Source organism: Petaurus breviceps, unplaced genomic scaffold (assembly GCF_028583685.1).
Source record: "Petaurus breviceps papuanus isolate PSGF00001 unplaced genomic scaffold, PetGlider_PUasm1.0 186, whole genome shotgun sequence".
NCBI lineage: Eukaryota > Metazoa > Chordata > Mammalia > Diprotodontia > Petauridae > Petaurus > Petaurus breviceps.
Genome location: NW_027185798.1, coordinates 23,683,267 through 23,705,914, shown reverse-complemented (window position 1 = coordinate 23,705,914; position 22,648 = coordinate 23,683,267). Strand labels below are relative to the sequence as shown.

At 38.1% G+C, this 22,648-nt stretch overlaps 1 protein-coding gene across 11 annotated transcripts in view; it reads right to left on the bottom strand.

Annotated features, from left to right (window-relative positions):
* NF1 (neurofibromin 1) overlaps positions 1-22,648 on the bottom strand; it is a 252,402-nt gene that overhangs the window by 220,357 nt on the left and 9,397 nt on the right. The window contains exon 1 of one of the 11 annotated variants that reach the window (XM_069089870.1): positions 6,615-6,680. The exons of the other annotated variants lie outside the window; for them this stretch is intronic. The gene's annotated coding sequence lies outside the window, so the exon portion shown is untranslated. Of the gene's footprint in view, positions 1-6,614; positions 6,681-22,648 lie in introns of those variants that run through there. 11 annotated transcript variants of the gene reach the window in all.

Here is a 22,648-nt window from a genome sequence, read left to right as displayed (position 1 = left end):
GCAGACAGCTTAAAATTCTCAAACATATATGTGTATATATAGATAAATATATGAACATTTCAATTCAAGTTAATCCTAGCCAAAAAGCATTAATAAAGGGCCCAAATGGACTCAGCCCCCCCGCCCCACCACACACACACTCCTCCACAAACATCTAGAAAACACACCAGACCACACTGATGGGGAAATCTAAGGAAAAATAATACTGAGTCAATTTTGACCAGCTCAGGTCAGTACTTGGAGAGAGATGGAAAGAAAAGCATCTTCAGGCCCTGGCAGCAGGCTCTGCAGGGAGCACTCCAGCTGGGCAGATTGGCTGCTTCCTGCCCCGGGCCAAGGTTGGAGGGTGATCTAGCCACAGACACCGCGAGGGCCACATTCAGAAGCAAGCAGTAACTGTGTGGCTCTGATTTGGAGACAGAGCGGAGATGCAGGAGTCAGGGATCAAAAGGAGCCAGCAGCTCAGTCCCCTAAACCTCCAGGGCCTCCCAGGCTAAGAGAAGCTCAGTCGAACAGCAAACCTGGGGCAGAAAATTACAGAGCTAAGAAGAGGAGGGCAGTTAGCAAACTTCAGCCCAAATCACATCATTTGGGGAGCACAGAAAGCTTGTTGGCCTCCAGCTTGATGTGTGAAAGCAGCAGCAGGAAGCAAAACAGAAGCCCAGGCTGGACATTTCCCCCCAGAAGTGCGGCAAGCCCCAAAAGGCCAGAGTCAAGAAGGAGGCCGGAAGAATGAGTAAACAACAACCAAAAAGAAAAAAATCTCAACTTAAGAGATATTTTGCTGACAGGGAAGTCCCAAAACAAACCAAGAAGAAAAGAATGACTCAAATTCCTGAAGGAAAAGCAGCTTGTGCACAAATCCAAAATAGCTAAAAACTGATTTTAAACACCAAAGGAGGGAGGAAACTGTGAAAAGAAATAAGAACCACAGAAGAAAGATAGGGAAAGAGAATTAACATCTTGAAATAAGAGGTAAAGTCTTACCCAAGAAAATAACTCCCTTGAAATTAGGATTAACAAACAGAAGCTCAATGACTAAATGAGACATCAAGAAATAGTCAAAAGACTGAAGGAAAAAAAAAAAGAAGAAAATACAAAGTATCTCACAGCAAAAACTTGCCAGGAAAATAGAAATTAAAGTATTTTTTTAAGTAGGGGTAGCAATCATGATTTCAGACAAAGAAACAGCAAAAATAAATCTAATTAAGAGATAAACAGAGAAACTATATTTTGCTTAAAGATACCATGGCACAGGACTGCACAACCTGCGACCCAGGGCCTTGCCCATGCCAAAGGTCTTGGTAGCCCTCAAAAAGTAGGCCAATCATAGACAACAAATATCAATACTAAACATTTATACACCAAATGGCATACCATCTAAATACTCAAAGGAAAAGTTAAATGGGTTATAGGGAGAAAGACAATAAAGTAATAATACTTGGGGACTTCAATGTAGTCCTCTTAGACCTAGAAAATTCCAACCAAAAAAGAAATAATAATTCTAAATAGCATTTTAGAAAAGTAAGATATGATAGACCTCTGGAGAATACTGAATAGGAATAAAAATCAATATACCTATTATTCAACTATGCATGATACTTTCAGAAAAACTGACCTTGGATTCAGGCTAGAAAAACCTCACAAATGCAGAGAAGTAGAAATATTAAGTACATCCTTTGCCAACCATAACACAGAATAAATTAAATTCAATAAAGCACCTTTAAAACAGATAAAAAAAATGATTTGCAAACTACATTACTTAAACCTAAAGAATGGGTGGATAGGGGCAGCCAGGTGGCGCAGTGAGTAGGAGCACTGGCCCCAGAGTTGGGATGACCTGGGATAGAATCAGGACTCTGATACTTAGCACCACACCCAGAAATAACTGGCTTTGTAACCTTGAGCAAGTTGCTTAACCCCAATTGCTTTAAAAAAAAACCAAAACAAACAAAAATAAAAGAATGGGTAGATAAAAGATTAAATCAGAGAAACAAATCAAAAATTTTATTAAAGTTAATGACAACATACCAAACTTAAGGACCAAATCAGTACTTAAAGGAAAATTTTATCTCTAAACAATCCATAAAGGAGAAAAGGTAAATCAAAATTGGATATGCAATTTTAAAAGCTAGAAAAACCAAAAAATTAAAACCAGCAAATTAACCATCAAAATGGACATAAAAAAAAAAATCAAAGGAGAAATTTTAAAAATTGGAAGCAAAAAAAAAAATTTTAATTAAAATCATGAGGTTTTTTTTTTGGAGAAACCCCCCCCACACAAATTTACCATTAGCTAATTAGATGTTTATAGTTAAATAAAAGACTAACTGAAACATTTAATCACTTAGTAAAGTTGCAAAATATAAAATAAACTCACACAAATCATCAGTATGTCAATATATTACCAACAAAATCCAGAAGGAAGAGATGGAAAGAGAAATCCTATTAACTACAGGCAATATAAAAATACTTGGGAGTCTATATGCCAAGAGACTAGAGAAACTACAAAACACTTTTTACACAAATGAAGACAGGTCTTACTAACTATAGAAATATTAATTCATCGTGAGGAGGCTGAGCTAATGTAATAAAAATGTTGATACTACCTAATTTACTTATTCAGTGCAGTACCAATCAAACCACCAAAAGATTTACTTCACAAAACTAGACAGAATAATATCAAAACCCCACAGAAAAAACAAAAGGACAAGAATCTCAAGGCAATTAATGAAAAACTTTTTTAAAAGTTGAGAAGGAAGGGGCCTAGAAGCAACGGATCTCAAGCTATATTACAAAGCCATAATTGTCAAAACGATTTGATGCTGGGTAAAAAAAAGAAAAATGAGAGGTTAGTCAGTGCAACAGCTTAAACAATATACAGAAGCAAATAAACCAGTAGCCCTGTGTTTGAAAAACCCAAGGATCCCAAATACTGGGGCAAGAACTTACTATTCAACAAAAACTGTTGGGAAAGCTGGAAAACAGTCTGGTAGAAAATAGCTACAGACCAACATCTCATATCATATGCCAAGACAAGCTCTAAATGGATACAGGGTTTAGATATAAAGAGCAATAAACCTTAAAATATTTTATACAAATAAAACTGAAGCAATTAAAATTAGGAAAGAAACAGGAAATTGGGCAGAGGAGGGGGTGGGTATTTTAGCAGCAAGTTTCTCTGATATAAGTCTCATTTCTAAAACAATGTGGAACTCAGTCAAATTTAAAAGAATGAGAACCATTCCACAACTGATTATAAATGGTCAAGTAATATGAAGAGACAGTTTTCTGAGAAAGAAATAGAAGCTGTCAATAACCATATCAAAAAAATCTTCTAGGGCAGCTATGTGGCTCAGTGAATAGAGCACCAGCCTTGGAGTAGAGGCCTGAGTTCAAATCCAACCTCAGACACTTAACACTTACTAGCTGTACTATTGATCTTGGGCAAGTCACCAGTGCCCAAGTGACCTTGGGCAAGTCACTTGACCCTGATTGCCCTGCCCTCCCCCCCTCCAAAAAGCAAAAAAAAAAAAAAAAATCTTCTAAATCTACAATTATTAGAATAATCTTAAATTTAAAACAATTCTGACCCTATCTCTAAATTCCTCTGGCCCTGCCTCATACCTATCAGACTGGCTAAATCAACAAAAATGGAAAATAGGAAACAATGGAGGGACTGTGGGAAAATAGGTACATTACTGTACTGATGTAAGAACTGCGAAATTTGTTCAGCCATTACTATGCCTAAAAAGCTATTTAATTGCGCATATATACTTTGGCTGACATGTACCACAAGTGGGTCTATACCCTAAATATGGGGTGGGAGGGGGGAGATAGATGACCCATATGTTCCAAAATATTTATAGCAGCTCTTGTTGTGCTTGCAAAGAATTGGAAATTGGGGGGATGTTCGATCACCTGGAGAACAGCTGAATAAGTTATGGCATCTGAATGTAAGAAATGATGAAGGGGATGTTTTCTGAAAATATGCCTGAGAATATTGGTATATTAAGTGAAATGAGCAGAACCAAGGGAACAATTTATATAATAACAACAATCTTGTAAAGATAAACAAATCTACAAGACTTTGGAATTCTGATCGGCACAATGACCAACCACATTTCTAGAGAACTCCTGATGAAACATGCTACTCACAGAGAAGTGATCAACAGAGTGGAGAATGAGGCTTGTGCCTTTGTTTGTTTTTAGACAAGGCCAATGTGGAAATCTGTTTTACTTGACTATACATGCTTATAACAGCAAATTTTATTTTTCAATATTCTCTGTTCTTAAGGAAATTTATACTCTACTGGAGCAATCAAATTTCAGTAGCCAAATAAGTGCCTGAAGAAGGCACTAAGGAGGAAGGGGATCAGAAAAAGCTGGTCATAGGAAACAGCAAATAAGAGAGATGAAAACTTGACGAAAGTGAGGGATTTCAGGAAGCAAAGGTGACTAGGGAATACATTACAGGTGTATAGAACACCTCTTGTCCATATGGTCTGGAGGTACAAAATACAACAGGAGAGTCCTTTGACTGGAACAGAGAATCTGAGCAGGAATGTGCATTAGTCTGGAAGAGGAGCTTGCAGTAGGACTGAGATGGGTCTTCAAAGCCTGTCTGTTTATATATTAGCCAAAGACATGAGTTCTTCATTCTTTTTTTAATGTCATGAACTCCCTCAGGCATCATCAATCTGATGAAGTCTATGGATCCTTTTTCAGAATAGTTCTTTATAAATGCATAAACTAAAATACATAGGCTCACAAATGAAACAAATTATATTGAAATACAGTTATCAAACTGTTCTTAAAAACAAATTCATAGACCCCAGGTGAAGAATTCCTGACTTAGAAGTAACAGAGAGACATGATAGTTTCTTAGGCGGGGGAGTGAGATTTGGGCTTGATGAAGATAATTTGCGAAGTTATATGGAGAAGGTATTGGAGAGGGGAGAGGTTAGAAGCAGAGAGACCAATTAAGAGTTGTCTCAATAGGCAAGCGGAGAAGTGATGAGGGCCTGAAGTAGGGTGACAGCCACGCAAATGGAATGAAAGGGACAAATGTAAGAGACACAGGCAGAATTAATAAGACAAGTGAATTAATGAGGCGACTGGATATGGGGAGTGAAAGAGACAGAGAAGTCCAGGATAGTCTGTCATGCCATGGCAAATGTTGCCTAACTTCCCTCCAACCAAAATAGGGAAGTTTGGAGAATGGGTGAGGTTAGGTAAGAAGAAAATAATGAGTTCCATTTTTGATATAACCAAAAGACAGCCAGCTGTGAGGCAGGACTATAGCTCAAGAGACAGATCAGGGCTTGATGCATAAATGCAAGAGTTATTTGGATAAAAATAATTGAACCCAGGAGAGAGTGAGAAAGAGCCAGCCATGGCTAATACCAAGTATCATCACCAAAAAAAAATGAAATAAAAATTGCCTATAACTTAATGGGATCTTGGATTTTAGAACTGGATTGAAATGTTAATAGGCAGTAAATAACAGTTTACTACTGGCTATTCAGGTGGTCAGACCTGTTATGGTCAAGATAAAAGTCAGCATAAAGTTAAAAGAAAAACTAAAAGATGAGATAATCATGTAACAATTTCAACAGCTTTAACCTCACCTATTCTGACAAGTAGTCAGTCCAAGATGTAAAGAGAATGAAAAAAGACAAAATATATCCACTTTGATTATCCTAACTTCCAACAAAAGATTAACAAATGCAATACAGTCAACAAAACAAGGAGGTCAAAAAATAAAATGCAGAAACTGCCTTAACCAGAAAATATTCCATTTCTCTGCCAAATGGAGAGGTGATAATAATCAATGGGCAATACCAACTTAAGCTCTTTTACTCTTTGTAGAGTGAAACAGCAAAAAATAGTAGATGATTAACAACAATCCCTATCAAACCCCAAAAACAGCAGAAACTTTGGTGCACAGAGCCCAATGAACCACATGAGCCCAAGAGCAATGTAGAGATGGAACTGACAGAAAAACCCAGAGCTGGAAAATAACCAATTACCAATGTTTCTATAACTGTCTTTATCACCAGGAACACCACAGCTAAAGCCTTACACCAAAAACCCTTGTATAGCACACAAAAAATGAGACTCGGGACTTAAGAAGCCAAAGTCAAGGAAAACAGATGAACCAAAAACAGAAATATAAAAAAGAAAGCCAAACTAGGGGTGAGACAATCATTAGTGCACTGAGGGTTCTGTTTTACAGCTTATCTCAAGAAGATGCCAAAACAATGGAAGAAAAATCCATAATTCACATTAATCTGCTCCAAAAGTAATCAAGTGAATACCAGTTACCCCCAAGCCACTTGCCTAGTTTTCCACAGCTATAAAATCTTTATGAGAATGATCTTGATACACATTAAGGCTATGATCCTGGAAAAAAGAATAGGCAGGTTTTCAAAAGTGGTTTTCTACAATACTCCACACAAAAACATGCTTAACTCAGTGGCTCTCCTCCACTATCGATAAATAGACATGTTAAGATTATATAAAAATCACCTGGAAAGTGCAACCACAAAAATAACTGTTCAATGACCCTCTGATTATCAAGGGAATCATAAAACAGAAAGATTCATGCTCACCAAAGGTGTTTGGCACTGTCATGGAGGACATCTTGTGTAGGGTCCAATTGGAAAAGAAAATCCCCACCTCATCTGTAAAGAAAAAAGTGAGGGGGTTGGACTAGACTGCCTCTGGGGACCCTTCCACCATTAGGTCTATAATCTTGGGATTCTCCAGAGGTTCCTCTTGGCAAATAGTACTGTGTTGATTATAAAAGACTTTCTCAAGAGATTCATGAATATTAAAAAGGGATAAACCTAACAATCTACAAAGAAAAACTAAATGGATGAAAAAATTCTCCTAATCAGATAACATCAAGCAATCAAATTATGTAGCCAATCCATTGAGTTACCATTCAGTACATACACTGGGGGTGGGCACTGCAGATGGACCAAGTGTCAGAGCCAGAACTAAATAGAAGAAAGATATGGGCAGGACTTCTTTGAGTAACTGCATAGTTCTGATGATGGCTCCCTAGCACAAAGCTCTACCTTTTCAACACAAATGTATTCCCAGCAATGTTGCATAATTTTGAATCTTGGAATATCATAATCTCCAAAGAATCAAAACCAAAGGCAACCCAGAGAAGATACATGGGTAAAGGAGTGACATGTTTCCAAAGACAGCCTATTGGAAAATCGAGGCTAGTCAAGTGTTAATAACAGTTAAACAAAATGTACCTCTGGTGCCCACAAAATTTTAAAAAGGCCTGAAAGAAGGTCCAAAGCATTTGGAATAACACAAATCACATAGATAGATTGAGAGCTACACCAAGGAAAGGTACAACCCACAATGATGAGATCACAACCCACTGAATGGATGGATGGATGAATGAACTGATGAGTGAATGAAGGAGAAAGCATTCATTAAGCACTTACTACATGCTAAAAAATGAAAAACAAATAGAAATGTGGCTCCCATCAAACTGAGGGAGACAACAAGTAAAAGAAAGCTCAGCTCCAGAGTGGACTCAAAGTCCTAGAAGCAGTGAGGGTGAAAGGGAGAAGGTTCTGTAAGTAACAGCGCTGGGGATCCATATGGCAGAGGGGCAAGGACAAGGGAGGCGGAAGGCCTAGCAGTCCTCCTCCACCTGACTGCAGTGAATAGTGCTTGGCTCCCACTTCACCAGGCCCTGTGACCAGTACAGCAGCCCAGGCAAAGAGGGAAGATTGGGGAGTAGGGGTAGGTATTAGGCACAGGTCTCTGGGGTGCCCAGTCATCTTCTTAAATGGGTTTCTGAGTCCATAGGGGAGAAGTTCCAGAAGTACTTGATTGGTGGAGAGGCAGCAAGGAGGAAAGGCAAGAAAGACAGGGCACCCTGGTAGTGGCAGGTCTTCCCACTGAGGTGAATCTGTTTTCACAAAGCTAAACTGCTGGCTTATCTGTATCTTTTTTAGGAGTCTGTATGGTTAATAAGAAATAGCACTTTTGAGTAAACAGTAAATGAAGTTCTACTGTATACAATTTATACTTATGAAATCCAAAGTGTTACCACTTGGTTATTTTACTAAACCAACATATCACATCACCTCATCAAATGACAGGGGAAAAGTATGATTTTTAATTCAAATGCAGAATGAAAAGCAGGAAAAAGTTTGTTGAAGAATGTCTGTTGGGGCTGCTAGGTGGCACAGTAAATAGAGAACCAGCCCTGGAGTCAGGAGGACCTGAGTTCAAATCCAGCCTCAGACACTTGACACTTAACTAGCTGTGTGACCTTGGGCAAGTCACTTAAACCCAAGTGCCTCGCCTTCCCCCCTCTAAAACAACAACAACAACAACAAAAACCCAAGAGAGTGTGTGAGTGTGTGTGTCTGTGTGTCTGTGTCTTTGTGTCTATGTCTGAATAGTGTGGGGGAGGGCCCAGGAAGCACAAGCTCTTGGCATCACCTCCCAGGTAGTACTTACAAACTTGACCACACTGCCTCTAGAACTCAAGTAATTGTGATTTTTTACTTTTAAAAATTGAATTATCTTCACTCCTAAGCATAAATTTCCTAACAGAATTCATTAAAAACTCATCAACTGAGTCATTTCATTCCCCAGTGTGTGGAAAAACAATAGAGTTTAGGAGATATAAAAACAAGATGATGATTTTTAAAGACTTTTAAATATCAGGTAGCCAGAAATAAAAAAAAAATTTATATTTCTTACCATCATATTGCATCCCCTTTAAACATTCCATATAGTATTCATAGCAAAATCAGATTAAAAGAAGAAAAACACATGCCCAGTGCACTCTACAACTACCCATGGACAATGTGATCAGTAAATCAAGAATGAATGTCTAGAGAAGGGGGAAAACAAAATTTTGTGGCATCATTGACTCGGCCTAATCTTGCAATAGCCCGTGCTCTGGCCTCTCTAGAATTTACCTTGTAACAATCCCAAGAGCCTTCCCAGGGCAGCCCTGAGCACATGTACAGCTGTCAGGGGCAGGAGCTGTTAGGCCCGCAGTAGCAGCCATTCTTTCTTGCTCAGGCAGCATGTAGAAGAATTTCATTCACAAGAAAGAGAAACTGTACAGACCAAAATAAACTTGGGATCATTAGGAACTGTGTGGAGAGTCAATAGCAATTTCATTTCCAATCCTATTCCTAGCCATTTCACTCAGGTTGTCCACTTGTAAATACGGCTGATAACTTCTTCCTCTTCCATGAAATGGTTTCATTTTATTCAATAACATAAAACTATTTTCAGGTGCTATTAAATCTCCATTCAATCTCTGTGGAGGTTTGCTGTGTAGATACATTATTGGATTTCCAGAACATCTTTTATGCACAAAAAAGCAGAAATTTTACACATGTTAATTGATAAAGCTACATAAACCATAGACGCAGCAGTGGGATAAATTAATCAAATTTATAGCATATTTTGAGATTTATAATAGGGCTTTTGTCAAGCCAGCAAAGTGAAAGGTTGTCCCACCTCACCTCAAAACAATAATAAATGAAATAAAAGAGATTGCCTAGAAGTATGGAAACCAGAAGGCAAAGATCAGATGGGAAGCCCCTCCCCCAGACGGAAGCCCCAGTTGTAACTACACAAAGCTCTAAAATTCCGATCTAAGAGAGAGAAAAGAAAGACTGTGAGGAAGAAAGAGACACTGACATGGGGCCACAGGCAGAACTGCCATCTCCTTCCCTGTACCCCCAAAAAGAGGAAAATTGAATTACCAAAACTGAAAAGGACAAGCGGGAATTCACAAGTGGAAAGGAAATTATCAGAAAATGCCACGCTCAGTTAAATACCAGCAAAACGGAAACCTTGGGTGAAATGGATATTTACAAAGATATAAAATACCCATGTTAATTTTTAAAAGGAAATAAGAAAATCTAAACAGCTTAATTTCATAAAGAAAAACTGAGCAAGCCATAAGCAAAATCCTAAGGGAAAGGAAAAAAAAAACAAACCAACCTTATCCAAAAGCATTTAGAAATGATCTATATAAAACATTTCAACAACAAGTAACCCAATTCGACATAAAGAGGCAAAAGCAACAGGGAAAGCAGGCACCTTATCAACTCTTGCTTTAAGACAACTGATGTAGTGGTTAGGTCATACAGTGAATAGCAGTGAATAACTTAATACTGTGACCTTGGGCGAGTCACTTAACCCCAACTGCCCTGCCTTCCACCCTCCAAAAAAGCAAAAAGAAAAGGACAACTGACATACTGAAAATCAAAATAGAGAGAAATAAGGCTGAAAAAAGAATAATATGGATCAATATCACTAATATTGACATAAAAATATTAACTAAAATATTAATAATATAGAGGGTTTTTTATTTTGTTTTTTTGAAGGGAAGAAGGTAGGGCAATTGGGGTTAAGTGACTTGCCCAAGGTAACACAGGCTAGGTGTATGTGTGTGTGTGTTAAGTGTCTGAGGCCACATTTGAACTCAGGTCCTCCTGACTCCAGGGCTGGTGCTCTATACACTGCGCTATGTAGCCGCCCCGATATAGGGGTTTTTTAAACCTACGTTATTGGTCACTATGATCAGGTTAGATTCATATTTAGCAATGGTTCAATATTTGAAAAACTACAAACAATATATATTTTCTTCTCTATACACAATTTCAGAAATATTGGTTTTCCCTGTAAGACAAGAGAAAGAAATAAGACATAAACACAGACCAAGAGGAGACAAAACTATTCTTATGTGGTATCATGATAGTTTACTTAAAAAATTTTAGCCAACTAGCAGTGAAAGTGAGACAATAGCTTCAGTAAAGTAACAAGATATAAAACAAACCCACCCAAACCATGGCAGGTAGGAGGGCAGACAACTAGTCTGACTGTGTAGGAACTCCTTGGCATAGCTCATCTAGGACTGTCTAAATCCTAGAGTTGCTAAGAAATGAAGAGGCTTGCCAAATATCCCAAAGCTGAGAATCGACCTGGGGGGATTTGGGGCTCAGATCTTTTTAACTTTGAGCCCAGCACTCTATCCACCACACCATGCTGCCTCTATAATAATTATCATTATAATTAGTACATAATTATGGCTTTTAATCTTATTTACATTATAATAAATAATCAAAAATAATCACACTAATTACATCAACAGATGCACAAAAAGCCACCAACAAAATATAACACTTAATCACAACAGAATGGATAGTAGAAAGATCTATGTGGCCTCAGACAAGTCACCTGGGCCTCCACTGGACCTCTGTTTCCCTATTTAATCAAATGAAGGGGTTGTTCTAACTAGATGACTTCTAAGGTCGTGGCTAACTCAGTCTAGGATGCCATGTTTAGAAGTATCTAACACAAAGAGCTAACATTATTTGTAACAGAAAAACACCAGAAGTCTCCCCAATAAACTCAAGGGTAAATCAGGGCCTCCATTATTATTTAATGGCACTAAAGAATAGGTCCTGAACCCAGATCTTTAGCTGTAAGGTTAGAAGAGAAATCCCAGCCTTGATATGGTTCTTTTCCCATACTATTCAGATCTGCAGGGATGGCTCCACATTGTATGACAGAGTAGCTCCCTTCAAGGTGGTTTACATCAGATTTAGAACTAAAAGGACCTTAGATATACCTAATAAAACCTCACACTCTACCAAAGAACAAAATGATGGCCAGGGGGTTAAGCCTCAGGTGCTGCAGTAGATTACACACGTTGCCCAAACCAAAATTTAAACCCAGATCCTTTGGCTCCAGGCCAGAGATTCTTACACCTCATCACAGATGGATCATTCAATAAAGGTGGGATCATTTCAAGGGTATTCTTAGAAAAGTATAGGTTAAATTATGAGGTATCTTCCAACCTGAAGATTATGTGATTCCTTTTCTATGATAAAGTGCCAGAAATCCTAGTTGTAGCAGTAAGATTTAAAAAAAAATCAAGGGAATGAATTTAGAGAAAAAGGAAATAAAATTATCTTTTTGAAGAAACTTTGAGAAGCAAAGAAAAAATTAATAGACAAATAACAACTTCAGAAAAGATATAAAATAAACCTATTAAGATAATTAGCTTTTCTGTATATTAGAAACAAAACCCAAGAGAAAGTGATATTAAAAAAGAGAGCTTCCATTCAAAGTAACTACTATGTGTGTGTGTGTGTGTGTGTGAAAGTTTATCTATAAAACAGCCTCTAAAGAAATAAAGGAAAGTTTACATAACTTGAGTCATTCATTGTTCATGATTGGGCCAAGTCAGTATAATAAAATTAAGTCCAAGTTAATTCCCAGATTTAGTGCTAGACCTAAACTACTGAAGAGTTACTTTATAGATAAAATAGTAAGAATTCATTTGGAGAAAAAGGTTAAGATCTTGAGCATAATGATTCTAAAATGGAGGAATGAAGAAGGGCCTAGCAGTAATAGATCACAGACTATCTTTTTGTAACCATCAAAATTCTTTGGTGTTGTTTTTAAAAATTTAAAAAGAAAATACATTAGGAGACCAGCCTGGACAAGGAAGACCAAAAAGCAATTGGTACACAGTGGCCTAGCATTTGAGAAACCCAAGAGCACAAATTACTGGGGAAAGGATTATTTGATGAGACACTATTTGACAAGAACTGCAGGAAAGGAGTTTGGCAGAAAAGAGGGGGAAAAAAATAAAAAAGACTGAGCCCAGCATTTACACCATATGGCACCAAAAGCTCAAAATGGATACACAACGTAAATGTAAAAGATCACATCATTTGAAAGGTAGAGAATGGAGGGAAATCCCAAACAAGAGATAGAGATCCCGAAAGACAACACAGGCTCTTTCAATTACATAAAATTTAAATCCTGGACAAAATCAATTCAGCTCAAAAAGAAGTGATTGTGTTAAAAACTCATACCATAAAAAACTAAAAGAGAAAGAAGAGATGGTTTACTTTTCACAGCTATGGGTACGAGATATAGTCTTAACTAAATAAGGGATAGAGACAATCATAGGAGATAAAACTGGTCATTTTAATTATGTGAAATTAAGAGCTTTTACACAAATAAAATGCACCTAAGACACAAAGAAGAGAGTTTGAATGGGGGGGGGGATCTTTGTATTGAATTCCTCTTATAAATGTTTTGTATCCATAATATCCAGATAATTAGTAAGTATTATCAGACCAAATGCAAGTCCTCAACAGAAAACTGGTCAAAGGATATGAACAGTTTTGAAAGGAAATGCGATTTTTAAATAACCAAATCACTAATAAGAGAAATTCAAATCAAAACAACCCTGAGGTTTCAATTCACATCTAGAAAATTAGTAAAGATGGCAAAAAATAGGAGGAGCCAATGTGGTAGGAGTCCTGGAAAGATAGGCGCACTACTGCATTGTTGGTAGAGTTGGGAGTGAGGATAACCATTACCGAAAGCAATTCGGAATGATGAAAATAAAGTGACTAAAATGGACAGACTGACCCAGAGATTTCACCATGCATCCCAAGGATGTCATAGAAACCAAAAGTCCCCACATACTCCAAACATTTACAACAGCACTTTCTGTGGTAGCCAAGAAGTGGAAACAAGGCAGATGCCCATCGACTAGGGAATGGCTACATTCATTGTGGTACGTGAATATCAGGGAAGAACACTGTTCTGTAAGCAATGACAAATGTGACAGATACTGAGAAGCATGGACACTTATGGGAGCTGATGCAAAGTGAAGTAAGCAGGGACAAGAAAGCAACATGAGCAATGATTATAACCAACGCAGGGAAAGAACAACCACCACAAAATAATTAAAGATGAATGTTGAAAAGTGACAAGAATTTTAAACATGGCCCCAAAGAAAAGATGTTTCCTTTGCTGAAGTGGGAGTTCCACAAGTATGGAAAACAACAAATATTTTCATATTTTTTAATATATTGAGTGGTTTTACTGACTGCTTTTTCTCTTCCTTTTTTTTCTTTAAAAAAAATGTTTGTTAGATGAAATACTCTCTGGTAATGTGGAGGGGGAGAAATAGAATGGGAAATGTAGGTAAATGTAAAAACAAAAGGTCATCAATAAAAATGTATTTGAAAAAAGAAAGGATTAAGGAACAAATCATTTTATCAAATTATCTCTAGTAAAAGAAATACAGAAAATAGACACAAAATATCTAAGACTAAGAACCATTCCTCAGCGGGTAAGTGGGCAAAGGATACAAACTTTTCTTAAAATGCAAACTATCATTAACTATGAAAAAATGTATCAAATCACCAAAAGAAATAAAAATGGAAAAAACTCTTATATTTCACCTCTCATTTTTCACAACAGCAAAATAAATAAATAGTGGGGATTGGAGGGGATGTAGGAAAATAGGCACATTAATATGGCATTATTAGACAATCTGGAACTATTCCAGAAAAGTCACTAAACTCCTCACATAGCTCCTCAGGAAAAGCTCTCTTGAAAGAACTGAAAAGAGGAAAAGGACCCAGGCAAGGAGACAAAGAAGAAAAACAATGAGAGAGAAAAGGGGGGATCTCGTAGAAGCCATGCAAAGAGTCTCCAGCAGTGCCACACTGCAAAGCTATGAAGAAGCCTGAAAAAAAGTAACCAAATATGGCTATTAGGAAGAAGTCTGATAACATTGTAAGAAGACAGATGGGAAGCAGCCTCCAGAAAGGAGAGGTTTAAGACTAAGACAAAGGACTCTCCTCTCCAGGTGCTCCTAGAATTCATCTCCTTGGTCTGGAACCAATTCTCTGGAGTGGCAGTAGTTCACTGCATTGAAATCCTTTCAAAGTCAATTTTCTTTTATCGTGTTGTTACTTTGTAAACTGTTCTGCTCCTGCTTACTTCATTTTGCATTATTTTGCACAAGTCTTCCCATGTTTTCTCAAAGCCATCCTTTTTGTCATTTCATTACAACCACCATAATTTGTCTAGCCTTTCCCCAATTGAGGGGCATCCCCTCACTTTCTAGTCCTTCACTACAACAAAAGAGTTGTTACATTTTTGTGCAGGTGGATCCTTTTTTTCTTCCTTTGATTTCCATGGGATATAGAGTCCCAGTTAGTGATAAATAATGTATTCATAGTTCAGTGACTTTGTGGTAGGGATTCCACACTGCTTTCCAGAATGGCTAGATCAATTCACAATTCCATCAAGTAGAGCATCATGCCTGCTTTCCCATGGCCCCATCCAACTGTCACATTCTTTTTTTAAATCATCTTTGCCAACCTGAAAACACATCTTAGTATTCTAATGATCTCAATTTACCAATTCAAACCCAAGACTGCTTCCTCTAAGAGGATCCCAAAACATGCTATGTAGCATTGGACAAGCTAAAGCAAGCTATTCTGTAATAATACCTCCACCTAGGTCCTTGGGACATTCTTACGAAGGGCCTATGTTCTTAGAGGCTCTGTCCATGAGGACCTGGTTGAGCGCAGCCTCTGGCAGGTAACAAAGAATGGCCAAACTAAACAATCACAGTTGCTCCCTATTACTGGCTTCTAGCTGTTCCTAAAACAGATGATACAGGGCCATATCATTACCTATCAACCAAAGCTGCCCAGTGTGAGGTGGGTAATACCAGTTAGTCTCTCTTACCAAGAAGGGTAGTTTATGTGATTTTATAAAAGCTACACTGAGGGCTGTACCCAGCCGGAGCCCCTCAGGCATCAGTATCCTTCATAAGTAAGCTATGACTTTGCTAGTCCAAGACCTCCAGGCACAGTGGTCCTACTGCTATACCACCACCTCTTTTAACCCAGTGGGTCTCCACCTAGGAGGACTGAGATCAAGGGGGAGGGGGGGAATAAAAGTTTTATCCCATTTGTGGATGGTTGTTTGTTATGGACCTTGGCCACCATCAAGCCAATAATGGGATACATGCTGAGGAATGAGGGTCATCCTACTAAGTCTTCCTTTAAAAAAAAAAAAAACTGGGATGAGAACCAAAACATAGTAAAAGAAAATGTTTACATATAAAACTTTCAAACTATACAAGTGTATTTTGATTAAAGAGAACTCTTCTAACCTTCATCAATTCAAAGCATCTAAACAATGCCTAAGACTTAAATCAAGGGCCTATTGTACCTTTATTGAATCACTGCTGATGGTTAACACTCACTCTCCTTAGTTTGCTTATACCAAGAAAAAAAGCTTTATAAAAATTGGAAATTGCCTAAATGCAGAATGAAAGAATCATTAAACAGACCTGGTAAGTAAATACAATGGGGTACTTTTTACCATGAAGAAATGACAAGTATGATGACTATACAGAAAAATGGAAACATGGGGGGAAATGCCAAATAATGTATCAAAGCGCTGAGCTTTAAAACCCACTATACCTGGGTTATAGCTATTTAAAATATATCTATACCTCCAGGAGCACCAGGAATATTCAATCAGAAGAACTAGAAGAGTTCATAATGTAAAGGTGGCTAGGTGGTACAGTGAATAGAGTGACAGCCCTGGAGTCAGGAGGACCAGAGTTCAAATCCAGCCTCAGACACAACACAAAACTAGCTGTGTGACCTTGGGCATGTCACTTAACCCCAACTGCTCTGCCCTCCCCCCTCCAAAAAAAGAGTTCATAATGTAAATATGCATTAGATTCAAGGTTAAGTTCATTATTAAAAATTTGTTTAAATACAAGAATAAATTTTTCAAGAGATAAAACTTCATTTTCTAACTATGTCTTTTTACTCAGACCAATCACAATTAATTTAACTCTTCAGGAAAAAGAAGGGGAATCCTATAGTAGGAAAAAAAATATTCTTCAACATGAACCTTTCAACTTTCACTTACTTATAAATATTCCTGAATATACAGTAAAAAGATCTACTCAGAACAATGGCTAGGGAACTAATCCAAAGCTATATTACCTAACAAAGAGTAACATTTTCTGGTTTTATTTTTATATAAATTTAAGAAAATTATTAAGAGGAAGGATATCATAGTTGATAGGGGGCTGGTTTCCAAGTCAAGAAGGCCTGGGTTCTAATCTCACCTCCAACAATCTGCTCTAAGGTTCCAAGTTGATGAGGTGCCAGTCAACCTGTATTGGTACAGGAAAATTCTGCATGTCAATGAAATTATAAGCCTAGTTCCTATTCCTTGCCCACCAGTTTCTGTACTATGTATTTAAATCATAAATCAGAACCAAACGTCTTTAAGGAGTATGCTTATTTTTAAATGCCAATAGATCCTTCCTTTTGCACTTGGTCCTCCCATTTCCCCCTCGGAGAATCCTCAGTTTATCTCCAATGAATTATTTCCAATTCATCTCCCCTCTATCTGGTTAGGCCAGGGTGGTTTGTTTGTTGTGAGCTCCTCCAAGGAGGGACCCATTTTTTGTCTTTCTAGGCACTTCCAGGGCTCAGCAAGAGGCCAGGCACAAAGTAGGTGCATAACCTAATGTTTAATGACTAACAAGCATCAGCGACAAGAGGCCAGTCAGATTCTTCTCTCCGCGGGGTCATACCCCCAAATTATCTTGTACTTACTTTGTACATGGATAGGTAGCATTGCTTTCTATGTACCGATATAGAGCCAACAGAACATAAGATCCTTGGGTCAAGAGCTATTTCCTTTCTGTCTCTGTATCGCACAGTAGGTTCTTAATAGATGCTTGCTGATGGATTGCCAAATGGCTCTGGATCACCACCACGTTTCACAGACATAAAAACATCAAAACGCTTTTTCACTGTGAACACTAACCCTGATGACCTCTGGCTGCAAACTCTTATCCTGCAAAACTTCTATTTCAAGATGAAGAATTAAGATCCAAAAATACTTCTCTTTTGTAGGCAGAGCCCCCGAAGCAGTTGCCACATTGGGCATCTGTGTAGGTTAAACATCCAAAGAAGCTTGGTAGAGCACCAAATGCAAAATATATTCACTTTGCAGAGTATCCCTCCAAAGACAAGCACAAAAAACTGAAAGTAAGTCAAAGAAGTCCCTGAGGCAGAGAGAGCACAGAGCAGACTCAACAGTGGCAGAACACAGCTCACAAGCCTCTGCCTTCTGGTATCCATTCACCTGCCCCTGGAATGTGAATTCTTCTCAGAGGGTAGATTAAATGGAGATTCCTTCTATTTATTCTAGTCCCTTAGGTTCACACCAAGAATAAGTCTGGTATGTCCATTTGTTTGTGTCTGGTAATAGCTCACATGCATATAACATTTTACAATTTACAAAGGGATTTCCTCTCAACAGCCCAGTAAGGTAGGGACTGCAAATACTGTTTTCCCCATTTTGGAAATGAGAAAACCAAGGCTTAAAGAGGTGAGTAAAGAGAGTTGTCCAAGGCCGTACATTTAAGGAGTGGGGGAGGAGTTACTCAAAGATTCAATTTGCAACTTCCAATTCAATGCTCCTTTCTCTCCAAAACTGGTGACATCCAATTCCAATTGATGCCCAGTACAAGGGATAGATAACCCAAGAGTATCATAGATTTAACAGGGAAAAGGTTCTTGGAGAGCATCTAAAACAAGTCCCTTCCCTTGACAGAGGAGAAAGCTGAGGCCCAGAAAACTGCAGGGATTGGCCAAGATGAGATGGAGGAGTGGTAGATTCCCCAGCCCCAGCCCAGGGACTTAGTCTCTAGACCCAGCCCTCTCTCCTCCACCTCCTCCCCCACCATATCACACCCCTCATCCTCAGCCATTTGAATGTTCATGAAGAAAAGCAGCTCCAGATCCCACTCAGACTGCCTTACCAACATGAACCAACATGAAGGAAAAGATGTTTTAGTGGTATAAGACAGAGACACAGACCTTTGATTTTCTCAGGGAGGAAAATGAATCTGCTGGAAAGCTTATGCTTTCAATGGAAAAGGAATGTTCCCATTTATCAAAACTTGGAACCACAGATATTGTGTCTGTGAATCATTACTACTAATCATTCTTTACCAAAACCCTGTGGAGTACAAAACATTAAGATGATCACAAAACTGTAAGAGAAAGACATGTCCTTGGTACCTTTCCTCCTGACCCAGGTGAATGAATGCCCACCAAAATATGAATGAAGCCAGACAGCCATGTCTATCAGGTCAGAAATAGTCTATGGATCCCAACTGAAGCACATTTAATCTTTTCTAAAGAAAAATACATTGTTTTCAGAGGGCCAAATCACATAAAACATAGGATGGCCTTATTAAGAAGTATTCAAATGAAAGATTCAGGGTAAACTCAGAAGTTTTAAAAATTACAAAGGATGCTGGGGTAAGGAAAACCACCTGGTCTCCCAAAGACTGGCTTTGATAGGTTTTCCTCAGAGACTGGCTCTTAACTTTGACAGGTTTTTAGGCAGGTGTCCTGATAACAGAGTGACCCTGGCGGGTTCAAAGTGTCTATTTTAAACATGGAGATCATCTTTGAAATCTAATTGGAAAGCACTTAGGAGGAATGCTCTGGCTAGAAACAAAGTAATGAAGAAATTAACACATAGATGGACATTCCCATGATCATTACTAAAGTTCTAATACTATTATTAAAAAGTCCTTATTAAAGGACATCAAAGTTAATCTAATGCAAAGGAAAATATTAAAATTGTCATAATTTCTCCATTTCTGTCAGGCCATTTGCTTTCCACTGGTAGTCACTGTGTTAAGAGTTATTACCTCAGAATGAAACTTGGGTTTAAGTAGCAGATCTCTTCTTATTTACATTATTAACCATACTTCAAGTTACAAGTGGCCTTAGTGCTCTGATTTAATCCACACTGAAGGGTTAATTGAAGCCCATCAGCATCAAGGATCCAAACATGCTGAGGAGAAAGGAAAGTAGAACAGAGATGATGAAAGGAAGACCGTGGGGATTGGTCTGGGGCGCACTCCAGGCAGGGTCCCACAGCAACTGGGAAGTTCTGTGCACTCAATAAAAAAGATGAGCAAAGTCACTGGCCCGGGTCCATTTCCCTGGCCCTGATCTAGGCAATGCTGCTGACCTCCATTCCTCCCCAGCAAACAGCAAAAGACAAAGCCCAAGTACTCCCTGCAGACGAAGTCTGATGCTCAAAGATCAAAGAGAATAAACCTGCAGAGTTCAAAGGACCTTTAGAGATGATCACAATCTACCCTCCCCATTTCAGGGATTGAGAAAATTGAGATTCAGAGTGACTCGGCCTCAAAGCTGATTTGGCAATGCCAGGCCTAGAACCAAGACTTCATGGCTCCTAATCTGGTGTTGTCATTACACCCCAGGAATGCACTGTCTCTCTCTACAGATCACATGAAGATAAGGATGGCCAAAAGAGAAGACTGATTGGCATTTGATGAATAAGGGTTGAAAAGGATGGTCTAAGGTGAAGGATCTAAGCTGGTTTATGGAACAAAATGAAGAAAGGGGGCTTGGAGAAGAGATAAACAGAGAAAAACTAACTCTGGACATGAGGGGAAGATAATTTGTTATATACATTTAAAGGAGTTCCATCCTCAATCAGATGGTAAATGGAATGCTGACGAGTCTGAAAACTAATGATACAAGCCAAGATAGGTCTTTGCTTAGAGAATAGAATTCAAACATCATTACTGGAATTTTTCAGAATATCATTATCTGAACTTTTCTCCTATTACATAGGGGGGGAATTCCAATTCTCTCACTAGGGATTCTCCCCCAATACTCAGTCATTTCAAAACTCTACTCTCCCAACCCAAAAACTCACTAAATGTTAAAGCACCAAGATTTAATACAAGTAAGAATTTTTCAGAGTGAGATGAGCCAAACTGAGCAGTCTGCCACTCCAGACCCAGATTATGGAGCAAGAATCAACAATACCACCTTCCGTTTAGGTTTAGATAACATTTCATGTTCAGGATTTCATCAAATCTACAGTGAGTATAATGGAATGTTGCAGATCTGGAGAAAAGGCGTATGGCATAGAAAAATGCTTCCCTTAAACAGCCAGGGAAACATTTATGAGGTAAAGAGTAGGATGCTTTAGAAACAAAATCACAATAATATAATCACCAGGTATTTTTCAAACCAAGTCTACTCTTTCCAGTCCGAATACAAGACATATCAAATCTTTGGATTCTTCTGGACAAATATAATCCAGATTAAAACTTGAAACTGAGAGCTGGAAAGGAGGCTAAGAGAAAATCTAAATCAGGGAGTTCTTCAATCAATCAACTAGCACTTATTAAACTCTTCCTGCTTCCTATGTGCCAGGCACTGTGCTAAAAGACTGAGACAAAAGACAACTCTCAAGGAGCTCCCAGACTAATGGGGTTAACCACAGGCAAACAACTCTGTACAAACAAGCTATAGACAGGATCAATTGGAGGCAGTGGCAGAAGAAAGGCACTTTGAGAAAGACTTCTTGCAGAAAATGGGACTTTAGCTAAGATTTCAAGGAAGTCAGTTAGATGAGAAAGGAAAGTATTCCAGGAAGAGGGGAATTAGCCCTTCTTGTATCATAGACCCATTTAGCAGTTTGATGCAGTATACCAAGCCCTTAAAATCTTGATTTAAATGTATAAAATAAAATTTATCAGATTAAAAAGGAAACCAAGTATGATGAATATAATTAGAAAAAAATTTTTAAGAGCATGGAACCCCTGAAATATATCCATAGACCCAAGGTTGGGACCCCCTGAACCTGACAAACCCCATCAATGTACAGATGAGTAAAGTGGGGATACCAAAAGGTAAGTGACTTGTGTAAGGTCACATCAAGAAGCAGCAAAGGTAGCATTCACCTCCCAGCCCAGGTCTTTCTGACTCCAAATCCAGTGTTCCTTCCCCTCTTCCCCCAGAGTAATCCCTATATTCTGTTTACCCAGTAAGACTACAAAAAAAAAGTGTGACTGTGTTAAGTTCTTTCACCATTTCCCAGAAAGAGGGTTTAGAAAGTTAGGGTGCTAATGCTAATAGGTTACTACTAAATTCCAGTTACAACTGAGAAAGCCCTTTAGAAAGTGATCAATAAACTACACAAAAAAAGGAAGCAGCTCTACAAAGCTTGTCCTTGACCTTGGGAAGCCTTCATTTCCCCAATAGCTCATTAGCAGGATGTAAAACTGTAATTTCAAATTTCAAATAGAGATGTTTGAAATCCCATGTCCACAGAAACAAGACTTTCCAAATGCCCTTCACTTCTCTGAAGAACACAGCTTGGCTGGTAGTCACAGCAATACTTCCTCAAAAAAGTGAGATTCTTTGGGATATAAAAGAATGAATCTGAAAATCAATAAAACAGGAATAGAAACAGGCAGCAGCTTACAGGGTCTTTCACTGGCAACCCTAAGTGATGTTAAAAGAAAGTGCTGGATTGTGGCTAAAAGAAAGTATGCAATTAGAAGCTTGTACCTCAAAGTATAACTACTGTAAGTTAATCAGTACCATTTTTAGGAAAAATATTTCAAGTTTTAGAGAAGAACTCCAGTTCTATAATAGGCAACAAATGGAAGAGATTTCCATGGGGGTCTAGATTTTTGTTTTAACAGAAGCTCTTTTGATATTATTTGCCAAGGGGGGAAAAAAACCTATTCAAAAGCCATTCTTTAAAGGATTTCAATTACCAAACTATTTCATAGATATATTTTCATTTGAAACTGTCAATGTGAGAACACTTTAAAATTCTTAAATATAAGTACTATAAATACCAGAATTTTTTAAATTTCATTTTAAATATTTCATGTGAAGAGAGAGAGAGAGAGAGAGAG